The sequence below is a fragment of the Enhydra lutris genome, unplaced genomic scaffold (genome assembly GCF_002288905.1).
Source record: "Enhydra lutris kenyoni isolate GAN:26980312 unplaced genomic scaffold, ASM228890v2 scaffoldscaffold15, whole genome shotgun sequence".
Taxonomy (NCBI): Eukaryota; Metazoa; Chordata; class Mammalia; order Carnivora; family Mustelidae; genus Enhydra; species Enhydra lutris.
Window position 1 is genome coordinate 37,957,365 of NW_019154099.1, and position 17,227 is coordinate 37,974,591.

Consider the following 17,227-nt stretch of genomic DNA (forward strand, 5'->3'; position numbering starts at 1 on the left):
ATTTTAAAATCCATTTGTTCCAATGTGTGCAATTAGTCAAAGAGAAATAAAGACATCATCATTAATTAAATAGTTCTGATTTTTAAGTTACCTCTTTCTATAAAGACTAAAGAATGGTGAGTGCATGTATGTATGCATGGCAAGTGTTAAGAGTTGTTTTTTTTTTTATTCCATAAATGTGATTCGACCAGATTTACTCCAGAAAAAAATAACAACCCACTCCTTGAAGTATATACCATGCTCTTCAAGTAAAATTTTCTGGGAAGATAGAAATAGTCTTTACTTACACTGTTTAATAAAGTACATATAACCTATGAGTAGATCAGTATACATATACAAAGTATGAAATAACCTCTGCCAATTAAGAACTTCAAATGATACTAGCAAAACTGAGGAATTCAATTATTATATTTATTTTAATTAATTTTAATTTTATAATATGACTGTTAGCTTTTACATTAGACAGTGCAGACTCAACTTGGCAATATGGAAGATGAGGAAGAGGATGCATCTAGTATGACTATTAGCTTCATGGGGATAGCCTGTTTGTGTTTCATTTCTTTCTGAGCTTGTAAATTGTACTCTTCTTACCTTGGAGCATTTGTATTTGTGCTCCATTCTACACAGAGGGCCTCATGGATTCCCCCTTTGATGTCTCCTTTTTATCCTTCATATTTAAGCTTAAATGCCATTATCTGAGAAAGGCCTTTCATAATACCTCAGTCACTCACTTAATGTCATCTCCATTACAACCACTACTTACTCTGTCTCTACCCTAGTATAGAGATTAGTTCCTCAGTGTAACTTATTATATATCCTAATGAGTTATTTACTAGTTTACTTGATGTACATGTGTCTTAACCAGTAGAATATAAGATCCAGGAGGGCCCGGGTCATGCCTATCTAATCATCATCATCTCTAGTACCTGCCATGATGCCTGCTCGTTTGGTAGGTACTCATGAATATTTTCTGAAAAATATGAATTACTTGTAGTTTATCTTGTCAAACTGTATTTTCTCTTTTCCTTTAAATTTATAATTTTAAATATTATTTTTAATAAAATATAACTTAATTTTAACCAGAATTCAGTTACAAAGAGAAAAATAAAAACTATCTCAGAGGCATCTCTCACATACTACATTCTATTTACAATGCCTTCCTCCTCTACAATAGCCAAATCCTTCTTCCCATTCTCTCTTGAACCCACTCCTACTTGGCTTTGCCTCTCACCATTCCACCAAATTGTATCAGCATTGTAATTGAGCTCCAAGCCAAGATAGATTTACTGTAACCATTATGTTTAAGATATGGAACCCCTCACTTTCACTGGTCATTTGTTTTGGGTTTTTTTTTTGTTTTTTTTTTTTTAAGATTTTATTTATTTATTTGACAGACAGAGATCACAAGCAGGCAGAGAGGCAGACAGAGAGAGAGAGGAAGGGAAGCAGGCTCCCCGCCGAGCAGAGAGCCCGATGTGGGGCTCGATCCCAGGATCCTGGGATCATGACCCGAGCCGAAGGCAGCGGCTTTAACCCACTGAGCCACCCAGGCGCCCCTCACTGGTCATTTGTATCTCTCTAATTGCGAAGGGTCCTAGTTTAAATGTGTTTAAATAAAATTTCAAAAAGTGAAATATTTTACCTCACATAGTTAGGAATCGTGCTTCTTTCCCTTTGATATTTCTCCTTCATACTTCTCCTTGAATGAGAGGACAATGGTCCTGGGTGTTTAGGGAATCCACCAAGCCAAGGGATTGAAAAAATTTTATAATCTTTATAAAATTATAAATTTAAAGTTGATTTGGAGATACATTGAATTTTGGCTTAATAGGATACAGTCATATTGTTTGTAATCACTTCTGTATGTATTTGGTTACTTCTGTCCAAAGTGGTATAAGAATACCCTCTAGGAATACTTTCTCATCCATTGTTCACTCACCTGGAATTGTGACATAAAGGTGCAGGTGAATATAACCTTTGCACCTGGTATCTGGAAGTATATAGGCAACATATGAGATGCAAGTCTTGAAATATACAGTGCCAGATGCTAGACTGTGGAAAATTCATCCAGACATCAAATGTGGAGCACTGTAAGCCATGTTTTAGTTCTTATGGATGCCTAATCAAAATGAATGTTCTCACCTGTCAGGAATATACTTGATGCCATACAAACAAGTTTATATACATTATACTTTCTTTTTCCTATGTGAATTGTGGAAAAAAAAAAAAACAGAAGTTATCAGAAACTATATGTTTGTAGGGCCATAATGTAAACAGCAAATACATCTGTGTGTGAGGTGAAATTTTAATGAATTTCCACTTATTGGACTGAAACTGAGCCTGACGCACCATATCCTGAAGAGTGTGGTGGCTCTACCTGCAGTAAAATTTCATGAAAAAATAAGCATTCCAGGGATAATACTTCAAACATTTATCAACAACTCAAAGCACAGTACATATGAATAATTTAATTAAAGATTTTAGTTACTTGATAACCTATAATGACAATTTATTTGAATTATTTTTCCCTTAATTTCAAATTAATAGTAAGAACTACTGGTCCTGTACAAATTCACATATTACTATAAAAAGGAAAAAATATAAAATGAGAGAAAGAATACTGGCAGAAGCTTCAATGCCAAACTGTTATTATATCTCCACAGAAATCTATGAAATTTGTTGTCAAAATTTATGAAGGAAAACTTACTAGACAATAAAAATAAAGACCAACCTGTTGGAGAAAAGACTGATGTCTTTACTTTCTCTTCAGAAATGATACTGCAGTATCCTTAGCATATAAAGAAGTGAACAAAGATTATGCAGCCAAAATTGTACAGAAAAAAATTTATTACAGATCTACATCAGGCAGTTACTGAAAAAAAAAAAAAAAAAACACTGTGTTATTTTCCTCTGGATTTTGTAATAGTTGTCATATAAGCCACCTCTCTAAAGAAGTCTTTAATCTGGGGGTGCCTGGGTGTCTCAGTCAGTTAAGTAGGTAGCTCAGTCAGTTAAGCAGCCAGCTCTTGATTTGGCTCAGGTCATGATCTCAGGGTCCTGGGACTGAGCCTGGAGGCTGACCCTGTGTTCAGCAGAGTGTTTGCTTAAGCCTCTCTCTCCTTCTGCTCCTGTCCCTACTTGCTTGCTTCCTAGCTCTCTCTAAATAAATAAATCTTAAAAAAAAAAAAAAAAGTCATCTGATGCAAATTCTTTTCTCACTCTAAAGAAATATGTATCCTTGCATCTAATTTTAAATGCAAGGCTTTATATTGTTGGATAATAGAAACTTCAAGACCCAACTCAAACTTCAAGCCCCAACTCTGGAAACACCTCAGGTTCCATCAGCTACAGCCAGTAATGGATTCTGAGTCCTCACAGAAGCAGTTGCTCTGTTGCTCGCTCCTTTCTTCTAAATATACTTTTTTATTTGGCTTCAGGGCACAACAATCTCATGGTTTTCTTCCTATCATACTCTTTTAATACTTTTGCTTCTCTATTTATACCCACTGTCTTTGAGGTTTTATCCAATCTGGATCAATGCCATCAAACTGCAACACAGCTGGTATTTTCAAACACCCAGAGTTACACTACCAGCCAAGAACGCCAGACTTCTATATTCATTTCTGACTCTACATTTCTATATGGCTATCTACTAGACATCCCAAACTAATATGCCCCAAGGTAAATTCCTGATCATTTTTTTTTTCAAAACCCACATCTAGAGATATCCAGTCTTTTTCTTTTTTTTTAATTTTTTTTTTTAAAAACATATATTTTTATCCCCAGGGGTACAGGTCTGTGAATCGCCAGGTTTACACACTTCACAGCACTCACCATAGCACATACCCTCCCCAATGTCCATCACCCCTCCCCACCTCTCCCAACCCTCCTCCCCCCATCAACCCTCAGTTTGTTTTGTGAGATTAAGAGTCACTTATGGTTTGTCTCCCTCCCAATCCCATCTTGTTTCATTTACTCTTCTCCTACCCCCTTAACCCCCCATGTTGCATCTCCTCTCCCTCATATCAGGGAGATCATATGATAGTTGTCTTTCTCCGATTGACTTATTTCGCTAAGCATGATACCCTCTAGTTCCATCCACGTCGTCGCAAAGGGCAAGATTTCATTTCTTTTGATGGCTGCATAGTATTCCATTGTGTATATATACCACATCTTCTTTATCCATTCGTCTGTTGATGGACATCTACGTTCTTTCCATAGTTTGGCTATTGTAGACATTGCTGCTATAAACATTCGGGTGCACGTGCCCCTTCGGATCACTACGTTTGTATCTTTAGGGTAAATACCCAGCAGTGCAATTGCTGGGTCATACGGTAGTTCTACTTTCAACATTTTGAGGAACCTCCATGCTGTTTTCCAGAGTGGTTGCACCAGCTTGCATTCCCACCAACAGTGTAGGAGGGTTCCCCTTTCTCCGCATCCTCGCCAGCATCTGTCATTTCCTGACTTGTTCATTTTAGCCATTCTGACTGGTGTGAGGTGATATCTCATTGTGGTTTTGATTTGTATTTCCCTGATGCCGAGTGATGTGGAGCATTTTTTCATGTGTCTGTTGGCCATCTGGATGTCTTCTTTGCAGAAATGTCTGTTCATGTCCTCTGCCCATTTCTTGATTGGATTATTTGTTCTTTGGGTGTTGAGTTTGCTAAGTTCTTTATAGATTTTGGACACTAGCCCTTTATCCAATATGTCGTTTGCAAATATCTTCTCCCATTCTGTCAGTTGTCTTTTGGTTTTGTTAACTGTTTCCTTTGCTGTGCAAAAGCTTTTGATCTTGATAAAATCCCAATAGTTCATTTTGCCCTTGCTTCCCTTGCCTTTGGTGATGTTCCTAGGAAGATGTTGCTGTGGCTGAGGTCGAAGAGGTTGCTGCCTGTGTTCTCCTCAAGGATTTTGATGGATTCCTTTCTCACATTGAGATCCTTCATCCATTTTGAGTCTATTTTCGTGTGTGGTATAAGGAAATGATCCAATTTCATTTTTCTGCATGTGGCTATCCAATTTTCCCAACACCATTTATTGAAGAGGCTGTCTTTTTTCCATTGGACATTCTTTCCTGCTTTGTCGAAGATGAATTGACCATAGAGTTGAGGGTCTATTTCTGGGCTCTCTATTCTGTTCCATTGATCTATGTGTCTGTTTTTGTGCCAGTACCATGCTGTCTTGAGGATGACAGCTTTGTAATAGAGCTTGAAGTCCGGAATTGTGATGCCACCAACTTTGGCTTTCTTTTTCAATATTGCTTTGGCTATTCGAGGTCTTTTCTGGTTCCATATAAATTTTAGGATTATTTGTTCCATTTCTTTGAAAAAAAATGGATGGTACTTTGATAGGAATTGCATTAAATGTGTAGATTGCTTTAGGTAGCATAGACATTTTCACAATATTTATTCTTCCAATCCAGAAGCATGGAACATTTTTCCATTTCTTTGTGTCTTCCTCAATTTCTTTCATGAGTACTTTATAGTTTTCTGGGTATAGATTCTTAGTCTCTTTGGTTAGGTTTATTCCTAGGTATCTTATAGTTTTGGGTGCAATTGTAAATGGGATTGACTCCTTAATTTCTCTTTCTTCTGTCTTGTTGTTGGTGTAGAGAAATGCAACTGATTTCTGTGCATTGATTTTATATCCTGACACTTTACTGAATTCCTGGACAAGTTCTAGCAGTTTTGGAGTGGAGTCTTTTGGGTTTTCCACATATAGTATCATATCATCTGCAAAGAGTGATAGTTTGACTTCCTCTTTGCCGATTTGGACGCCTTTAATTTCCTTTTGTTGTCTGATTGCTGAGGCTAGGACTTCTGGTACTATGTTGAATAGCAGTGGTGATAATGGACATCTCTGCCGTGTTCCTGACCTTAGCGGAAAAGCTTTCAGTTTTTCTCCATTGAGAATGATATTTGCGGTGGGTTTTTCATAGATGGCTTTGATAATATTGAGGTATGTGCTGTCTAGCCCTACACTTTGAAGAGTTTTGATCAGCAAAGGGTGCTGTACTTTGTCAAATGCTTTCTCAGCATCTATGGAGAGTATCATATGGTTCTTGTTCTTTCTTTTATTAATGTGTTGTATCACATTGATTGATTTGCGGATGTTGAACCAACCTTGCAGCCCTGGAATAAATCCCACTTGGTCGTGGTGAATAATCCTTTTAATGTACTGTTGAATCCTATTGGCTAGTATTTTGGCGAGAATTTTTGCATCTGTGTTCATCAAGGATATTGGCCTGTAGTTCTCTTTTTTGATGGGATCCTTGTCTGGTTTTGGGATCAAGGTGATGCTGGCCTCATAAAATGAGTTTGGAAGTTTTCCTTCCATTTCTATTTTTTGGAACAGTTTCAGGAGAATAGGAATTAGTTCTTCTTTAAATGTTTGGTAGAATTCCCCCGGGAAGCCATCTGGCCCTGGCTTTTGTTTGTTTGGAGATTTTTGATGACTGTTTCAATCTCCTTACTGGTTATGGGTCTGTTCAGGCTTTCTATTTCTTCCTGGTTCAGTTGTGGTAGTTTATATGTCTCTAGGAATGCATCCATTTCTTCCAGATTGTCAAACTTGTTGGCGTAGAGTTGCTCATAGTATGTTCTTATAATTGTCTGTATTTCTTTGGTGTTCGTTGTGATCTCTCCTCTTTCATTCATGATTTTATTTATTTGGGTCCTTTCTCTTTTCTTTTTGATAAGTCTGGCCAGGGGTTTATCAATCTTATTAATTCTTTCAAAGAACCAGCTCCTAGTTTCATTGAGTTGTTCTATTGTTTTTTTTGGTTTCTGTTTCATTGATTTCTGTTCTGATCTTTATGATTTCTCTTCTCCTGCTGGGTTTAGGGTTTCTTTCTTGTTCTTTCTCCAGCTCCTTTAGGTGTAGGTTTAGGTTGTGTACCTGAGACCTTTCTTGTTTCTTGAAAAAGGCTTGCACCGCTATATATTTTCCTCTCAGGACTGCCTTTGTTGTGTCCCACAGATTCTGAACCGTTGTGTTTTAATTATCATTTGTTTGCATGAATTTTTTTCAATTCTTCTTTAATTTCCTGGTTGACCCATTCATTCTTTAGAAGGATGCTGTTTAGTCTCCATGTATTTGGGTTCTTTCCAAATTTCCTCTTGTGATTGAGTTCTAGCTTCAGAGCATTGTGGTCTGAAAATATGCAGGGAATGATCCCAATCTTTTGATACCGGTTGAGACCTGATTTAGGACCAAGAATGTGATCTATTCTGGAGAATGTTCCATGTGCACTAGAGAAGAATGTGTATTCTGTTGCTTTGGGATGAAATGTTCTGAATATATCTGTGATGTCCATCTGGTCCAGTGTGTCATTTAAGGCCTTTATTTCCTTGTTGATCTTTTGCTTGGATGATCTGTCCATTTCAGTGAGGGGAGTGTTAAAATCCCCTACTATTATTGTATTATTGTCGATGTGTTTCTTTGATTTTGTTATTAATTGGTTTATATAGTTGGCTGCTCCCACGTTAGGGGCATAGATATTTAAAATTGTTAGATCTTCTTGTTGAACAGTTCCTTTGAGTATGATATAGTGTCCTTCTTCATCTCTTATTATAGTCTTTGGCTTAAAATCTAATTGATCTGATCTAAGGATTGCCACTCCTGCTTTCTTCTGATGTCCATTAGCATGGTAAATTCTTTTCCACCCCCTCACTTTAAACCTGGAGGTGTCTTCGGGTTTAAGATGAGTTTCTTGTAGGTAACATATAGATGGGTTTTGTTTTTTTATCCATTCTGATACCCTGTGTCTTTTGATTGGGGCATTTAGCCCATTAACATTCAGGGTAAGTATTGAGAGATATGAATTTAGTGCCATTGTATTGCCTGTAAGGTGACTGTTATTGTATATTGTCTCTGTTTCTTTCTGATCTACTACTTTTAGGGTCTCTCTTTGCTTAGAGGACCCCTTTCAATATTTCCTGTAGAGCTGGTTTGGTGTTTGCAAATTCTTTCAGTTTTTGTTTGTCCTGGAAGCTTTTTATCTCTCCTTCTATTTTCAATGATAGTCTAGCTGGATATAGTATTCTTGGCTGCATGTTTTTCTCATTTAGTACTCTGAATATATCATGCCAGCTCTTTCTGGCCTGCCAGGTCTCTGTGGATAAGTCTGCTGCCAATCTAATATTTTTACCATTGTACATTACAGACTTCTTTTCCCGGGCTGCTTTCAGGATCTTTTCTTTGTCACTAAGACTTGTGAATTTGACTATTAGGTGACGGGGTGTGGACCTATTCTTATTGATTTTGAGGGGGGTTCTCTGAACCTCCTGGATTTTGGTGCTTGTTCCCTTTGCCATATTGGGGAAATTCTCTCCAAGAATCCTCTCCAATATACCTTCTGCTCCCCTCTCTGTTTCCTCTTCTTCTGGAATCCCAATTATTCTAATGTTGTTTTGTCTTATGGTGTCACTTATCTCTCGAATTCTCCCCTCGTGGTCCAGTAGCTGTTTGTCCCTCTTTTGCTCAGCTTCTTTATTCTCTGTCATTTGGTCTTCTATATCGCTAATTCTTTCTTCTGCCTCATTTATCCTATCAGTGAGAGCCTCCATTTTTGATTGCACCTCATTAATAGCTTTTTTTATTTCAACTTGGTTAGATTTTAGTTCTTTTATTTCTCCAGAAAGGGCTTTTATATCTCCCGAGAGGGTTGCTTTAGTATCTTCCATGCCTTTTTCGAGCCCGGCTAGAACCTTGAGAATCGTCATTCTGAACTCTATATCTGACATATTACCAACGTCTGTATTGATTAGGTCCCTAGCCTTTGGTACTGCTTCTTGTTCTTTTTTTTGTGGTGAATTTTTCCACCTTGTCATTTTGTCCAGAGAAGAGTATATGAAGGACCAAGTAAAATACTAAAAGGGTGGCAACAACCCCAGGAAAATATGCTTTAGCCAAATCAGAAGAGATCCCAAATCGTGAGGGGGGAGAAACGGGATAAAAAGAGGTTCAGAAAGAAAAAAAAAAAGAAAGAAACAATTAAAAAAAGAAAACCGATAAAGAAAAAATATAAAAAGAAAAAAAATATATATATATATTAGATAAACTATTTAAAAAAGTTAAAAAAGAAAATGGTAAAAGTTAAAAAAATTTAGCAGAAGAAGAGAAAAAAAAATTGAAAAAGAAAAAAAAATTAAATTAACTGCAAGGCTAAAGAATCATGGGGAGAAAGCCATGAGTTCCGTGCTTTGCTTTCTCCTCCTCTGGAATTCCACTGCTCTCCTTGGTATTGAAACTGCAGTCCTTGGTAGATGAACTTGGTCCTGGCTGGGTTTCTTGCTGCTCTTCTTGGGGAGGGGCCTGCTGTAGTGATTCTCAAGTGTCTTGCCCCAGACGGAGTTGCACCGCCCTTACTCGGGCTGGTCTGAGTAATCCGCTTGGGTTCGCTTTCGGGAGCTTTTGTTCCCTGAGCGCTTTCCGTAGAGTTCCGGAGGGCGGGAATGAAAATGGCGGCCTCCCGGTCTCCGGCCCGGAGGAGCCGAGAGCTCCGGGTGCCACTCCTCAGTGCGCCCTCAGAGAACAGTGCCCAATTACTCCCGTCACCCTGCCTCCGGCCGCGCTCCGAGCTGACCGAGCCTGTGACCGGTTCAAGGTAATGCCGAGCTGAGAGCTCACTCCTCGGCTCTGTCTCTGTAGCCGGCTTCCCCGTTCTAATACCTGTAAGCTCTGTGACACTCAGACACCCCCGATCCTTCTGTGACCCTGCGGGACCTGAGGCCACGCTGACACTGCATGGGCTTCACCCCGGTTAAGCCTCTGGAGCAATGTCCCTCAGCGGAACAGACTTTTAAAAGTCCTGATTTTGTGCTCCGTTGCTCCGCCGCTTGCCGGGAGCCGGCCCCTCCCCCCGCGGTCTATATTCCCGTCGCTTTGGATTCACTTCTCCGCCAGTCCTACCTTTCAGAAAGTGGTTGATTTTCTGTTTCTAGAGTTGTTGTTCTTCTTCTCTTCGATCTCCCGTTGGATTTGTAGGTGTTTGCAATCTTTAGATAAGCTATCTAGCTGATCTCCTGCTACCTGAAGTAGTCTCAGCCTGCTACTTCTCCGCCATCTTGACCTAGAGATATCCAGTCTTAATGGCAACTCCTTACTGGTTATATCTTGCTTGGATCTTTGATTATGCATGATTTTTTTTTTTAAGTATCTCAAACACATTAGGCATTTTTCCTCAGGAAACTCTTATTTTCACTCCAAAATATAGATTACTCAGTACCTCACAAAATTCAGTCTTTAATCAAAGGTCACATTTTCAATAAAGCCTTCTCTATTTAAAATTGAACATCCTGGCTCTCTGCTTAGCAGGGAGCCTGCTTCCCCTCTCTCTCTCTGCCTGCCTCTCTGCCTGCTTGTGATCTCTCTCTCTCCTTCAAATAAATAATAATAATAATAAAATATAATAAAATAAAATTGAACATCCTATCTTAATTGTACTTAATCCCCTTTATGACTTATTTTCCCATCTACTGTGTTTATTTATATATATATATTTACTTATTTTTATGTGTTTTATATGTTTATCTCCTCCCATTAGAATGAGAGTAGAGATTTTTTCTTTGTTTTGTTAATTATTGACTTTTCAATATGTAGAGTCATGCCTCACACACATGCAACTCTTTGAACAGATCATTTTTGAATAGATATTAAATAAACTTAAACTACTAGTCACATTTATTTCTCAAAGGTTATTTTTTGTGTACCTTTATTCTAAAGATGTGTCTCTTAATTCTCAGAAGATAGAGTCATTTAAAACCTCTATAATGAATGGATGAATAAATAATATTCCATTTACCTACATGATATGATGTTGATAAGTTTTCTAAGATTATGCCTATGTAATTCCTTATTCTGAAATCTAAATAACCATAGTAGAAAAATTATACATTAATCATAGAATTGTATGCACCTGGTCAATTTATGTGTAACATATATAAACAAAATACACATGTGCTATAACCCTAGCATCTATAAAAAGTTAATAATGAACACTGGGTAAAACCTGGGTAACCAGGATGTTATTAAGATAACTTTCACTCTTATTGTCCCTGAAAGAATATCTGAAAGGTTGTATAACCAGAGCTAATGCAAGTTGAGATCCAATCTAGGCTTATTTGAATGGTCGATGTATTATATAGTTAATTGGAAATCTCAGAGAAAACTTATAATTGATTTCCCATTCATGATATTATACCCTTATAAGATTGTTAAGATATATACCCATAAGTGTATCTATACCTGTTTTAATATAACAAATAAAATACTCATTTCTCTAGGCAAGACATCCCCAAGGGCAATCATATTTGCTTTATTTTAATGCATAAATTAATTTTGCTTTTGAAAGCTTTAATAACATTTTATTCAAAAAGTCTTTTCCTAATAGGCACCTTTAAAATGACTATTTAACTAATATTAAAATATTCTGGGTACTTCCTTAAAAAACCCATTTTTTAAAAAGCCATTTAGTTTTCATGTTACTTTTCAGTAATATCTTGTTTTTATCTGGTGTTTGCAGAAATTTAATAGAAACTTTTGATTTAAAAGTGTGCTTTATGTAAAAAGCGGAGGAAATGAAATAAATGACTGGAGAAGTCTTGCAGTGGATTTAAACATAATACACTTTAATGATAACATTTTAAAATTGCATATGTTGGGTGCCTGGGTGGCTCAGTGGGTTAAGCCTCTGCCTTCATCTCAGGTCATGATCTCAGGGTCCTAGGATCGAGCCCCACATTGGGCTTTCTGCTCAGCAGGGAGCCTGCTTCCTCCTCTCTCTCTCTCTGCCTGCTTCTCTGCCTACTTGCAATCTCTGTCTGTCAAATAAATAAAATCTTTTAAAAAAAATAAAATAAAATTGCATATGTTAATAATTATGTTATTCATTAATTATAACATTATATGACTATACAGAAATGGTTAATATAACTAATATGTGGGTTATAATAATAATTAGTAAGTATTATATGGATTTAATAATTTTTGAATATTAATAAATAGTAATTTTAAAATGATATACATTATCTTCATTTGCAGTCTTGTTTTCTATTTATCTAGTTTTAGAATGAAGTTTATCTTGCTCCCATAAAATTAATCAGCTTTAACCATTTTTCTGTTTCACAACCACTTGTGTTAGTACACAAAATACTAACTCACAAAGTACCATTCCTCAAAATCTTGGTAAAACACACACACAATATTGTCTGAGTCTGGATATTTTCAACATTTCAAATTTCATTAATGATTATAAGACTACTCATTTTTTTTTCATTTTTTTCTCTACCAATTTAAGCGTTTTTTGTTTTTCAATAAATTAATGCAGCTTGTCTAAATTTTCAAATTGATTCTGGTATTAATATTTATAATATTCCTTTATCATGTTTTAATCTGTTATGACTCTGTTTTCCTCCCTTTTATTCTGCATTTTTATTTTAAACACCTTTTTTTCTGACATTTCTTGTTAGTAAGATAGAATACTAATATATTTCAAAGTGTCAGTTTTTAGCTTTATTAATCAAATTTCTGTTGCTATTTATTCCAGTTATTTTATAATCCCTTTATTATTGCATTTATTTCTGCTTTTCTGTTTACTCTTTGTTTTTACCAGCTTTTGATTTGAACATTTTAGTGCATTTAATCTTTTTTTGTTTTTACTTTCATATAATATGCTGTACTTGTGTATTTTAGCTATCTATTGATGTTAATAAATTAACCGACTTAGTGGTTTAAAACAGCAGACATTATCTCAAAGTTTATATGGATCAGAAATCCTGCATAGTTTAGTGGCTCAAAGTTTCTCATGAGATTACCGTCCAGCTGATAGCAGGGGGATACAATCTCTTCTGAAGTCATTACTGGGAAGTCTGTGCTCCAAAACCACGAACAGAGCTGCTGGCAGAATTCAGTTCTTTGTGGCCAGTGGGATGGTATCTCAGTTCCATGCTATCTCGGCCTATCCATGGGGCAGTTTACAACATGGAAGCTTACTTCAGTAGTGTTCAAGCAAGAGAAGGCAGGTAACATGGAAGCCATTGTCTTTTTTTATATTAATCTCAGAAATAATATCACTTTTTCCGTGTTTTATTGTTAAGAAATGAATCACTGGGTCCAGTTTACATTCAAAAACAGGGCATTTTACCCTTTTTTTTTTGTTTGTTTTTGACCTGTGTTCCTCAGTTGGCACTCAACTCTTATAATTGGCCTAAGGGTTATTTTTCTTCCAATTAAGGATTGTTTAATTTTTTATTTTAAATTCCAGATATATAGGGTTTTTATTTTATTTTATTTTTTTTAAAGATTTTATTTATTTATTGGACTGACAGAGATCACAAGTAGGCAGAGAGGCAGGCAGAGAGAGAGAGAGAGAGAGAGAGAGAAGCAGAGAGCCCAATGTGGGACTCGATCCTAGGACCCTGAGATCATGACCTGAGCTGAAGGCAGAGGCTTTAACCCACTGAGCCACTCAGGCGCCCCTATAGGATTTTTAAATAGCTATCATGTGTTTATTATTCCTGTTTCTTAATTTATGGTCCTTAAAAGCCTGACCTCAGAATTGTTTATGGTTCTTGTTTTCCATTTCTGTTCCTCTTTTATTCAGCATAGGCTTCTTTATGGCCTTTATATTGATTAAATATATTTTATACTATTTTAGCTGATAGATTTATAAGATATCATAACCCTCCTTCTTTTAAAATGATATTAATAAATCTAAAGTATTGCAATAAATAACTTTATAATACCTAAACATTGAACACTTTGGAAGAGAAACACTTAACAAAATGCTTCAATAGTTTCAAATTGCCATGTGTTATAGGGAATGATTTAAAGTTACTGGAGCGCTTTATTTCTTTTAAATGTTTCAGTTTGGAATTGAATAAAAGAGCGTTTGAGCATATGTTCATTACTGAAAAAATATGACTTAAATAATTTTACATGTAGTCTTGGAACCTGAGTTAAAAAGCAAGGAATGAATAGGAGACTTCAGTATGTGAGTTCAGGACAATTTTTGCTTGTATCTGTTAGTTTGGGAATAAATTCATTCTCATTTTGAATGTTCCTCTAACATTTTATATTATAAAGAGAATTTTCTAGCCATTTAGTAATGGAGAGAAAATATACTTTTAACAGCTTCTCCAAATTGTCTTGAAAATGTGTTTGTATAGCCATATCATTAAGAATGAAAGAAGATGGTTGTGCTTAACTCTGTAAATTTTTTTTGTGCGTGATCTTTTTTTTAATTAATTATTTTTATTGCCATATAATGTATTATTTGCCCCAGGGGTACAGGTCTGTGAGTCATCAGGCTTACACACTTCACAGCACTCACCATAGCGCACCCTCTCCACACAGCCCCTACTCCCAGCAACCCTCAGTTTGTTTTGTGAGATTAAGAGTCTCTTATGGTTTGTTTCCCTCCTGATCCCATCTTGTTTCATTTCTTTCCTTTCCTACCCCCCAAGACCCCCACTCTGCCTCTCAAATTCCTCATATCAGGGAGATCATATGATAATTGTCTTTCTCCGATTGACTTATTTTGCTCAGCATAATACCCTCTAGTTCCATCCACCTCATTGCAAATGGCAAGATTTCGTTTCTTTTGATGGCTGCAATTTCTAATGAAGATCAATGTCATTTTGTTTTAAATGCAAGGAATGATTCTGTAAAATCAAGCAATGAAAATATTATATTCAGTTGCAAAGTAGATTGAGATGAATTTGTTTTGGACTGAAGGCTAGATTAAACCACACAGAAGTTTGATTTACTAACTATTCAGTTCAGCTGGCCAAATTTGGCAGGCCTAACTGACATTTGTATCTAAAAGCATCACATTAAGGAGGGCAAGTATTGCATAGAGCACTGGGTGTGGTGCATAAACAATGAATTTTGGAACATACACAAAATAAATTAAATTAAATTAAAAACAAAAAAGCATCACTCTGGGGTTTTTTCTTATAATATTTTATTTATTTATTTATTTATTTATTTATTTATTTGAGAGAAAGAGCACAAGCAGGAGGAACATCAGAGGGAGAAGGAGAATCAGGCTCCCTGCTGAGTGGGGAGCCAGATGCAAGGCTCCATCCCTGGACCCCAGGACCATGACCTGAGCTGAAGGCAGATGCTTAACTGGCTGAGTCATCCAGGTGCCCTGGTATTTAAAAAAAACACTCTCTGCAGGTTCAATCATAATAAAATGTCCAAATACTGATTTTGCATTTTTTTCTAAGTATTACTTTGGGCGACACAGCATAAATTTTTCTAAAACCAAGACAGAAAGTCTGTGGATTTTGACAAAATGAACATACTAGGTTTCTGGTGAATGATGGTAAATGGAGCATGTTCACTTCCTCTCTTTTGAAACTCTACTAAAGCAGAGTAAAGAGTAAAGAAGGGAGGGTATTACCACAATATTCCACTAAAATGTACCTCTTTATTTTGAGATAACTGTAGATTCATATGCAGTTGTCATGAGAAATAGTACAGAGAAATCCAGTGTGTTCTTTACCCAGTTTCCTCCAATCAGAACGTTTTGCACAATGACTAGATTACTATATCACAAACTTTCCTTTATAACAAGGAGCCGTCACACTGCCCTTTTAGAGCTCCATCCCCCTGTCCCACCTCCAGACCTGACTTAATCCCTGGCAACCACTAATCTGTTCCCCATTTCTGTAATTTGTCATTTCAAGAATTCCCTATAATTGGCATCATATAATCTATATATTGTTATTTTTACTCAGCGTACTTCTCTGGACATTCATCCATGTTACTGAGTGTATCCGTGTTCTGTTCCTTTGTGTAGGAGTAGTATTCTGTGGTATGAATCGACCACAATTTTGTTTTTGTTTTTTTATATATTTTGTTGTTGAAGAACATTTGGGTTTTGTCCAGTTTGGGGTTTTCATGAGTAAAGCTTCTATAAACATTCATGTACACAGGGTTATTGTGAACATAAATCATTTCACTGCAGCTTGTCTTTCCCCTTAATAGGGATATTTTAATGGGGTTTTCTGTAGAGCAACAGATTTTAATGTTGATGAAGTGCAATTTATCTTTTTTTTTTTCCAATGAATCATGCTTTGAGTGTCAACACCAAGAACTCTTTTCTATCCCCATAACCTGACTGTTTTCTCCTGGGCTTTCTTCTAAAAAATTTATGATTTTTATATTTAAGCACATGACCCATTTTAGCTAATTTTTATGTAAAGTATGAAATTTATGTCAAGGGCTCTGTTCTGTTTTATTTTGGGTTTGACTATAGATTTCCAGTTTCTACCACACTGGAGGATGACTTTCCTCCATTGTATTGGTATGTTTAAGCAAAAATTGGTTGGGCATATTTATGTGGAACTATTTCTGGTTGGTATTCTCTTTCATTGATCTATATGTCTGTCCCTCCACCAATACCACACAGTCATGATTTATATAACTTCATTATAAGTCTTAAAATTGTGTAGACTTAGGAGCACCTGGGTGGCTTAGTCATTAAGTGGCCGCCTTCCGCTCAGGTCATGATCCCAGGGTTCTAAGATCAAGTCCTAGGATCAAATCCCACATCAGGTTCCCTGCTTGGCAGGAAGCCTGCTTTTCCCTCTCCCATTCCCCTGCTTGTGTTCCCTCTCTCGCTGTCTCTCTCTCTGTCAAATCAATAAATAAAATCTTTTAAAAAAAATTGTGTAGACTTACTCTCCCCCACTTTATTCTCTTTCAGCATTATTTTAAGTATTCTAATTCATTTGCATCTCCATATAAATTGTAGAATAATGTTTTCTACATAGGCAAGAAAATTTTCTGGAATTTTGACTGGAATTGTCTTAAACCTGCAAATCAACCCAAGAAAAGTTTATATCTTTACTATGTTGAATATTCTAATCCATGAACCTGATACAGTTGACCCTTGAACGACACATTTGAATTGTGCGGGTCCACTTTTCTGTGGATTTTTTTCAATAAATACAGTAGAGTAGTCTAAGTGTATTTTCTTTTCCATATGATTTTCTTAATAACATTTTCTTTCCTCTAGTTTACTTTATTGTAAGAATACAGTATATAATACATATAACATACAAAATATGTATTAATTGCCTATGTTATCAGTAAGGCTTCTGGTCAGCAGTAGGCTATTAGTAGTTAACTGTGAGGGGTTGTTGCCCTTGATCCCCATGTTGTTCAAGAGTCAACTGTGTATCTACCCAGTTATTTACATTTTTAAAAAAAT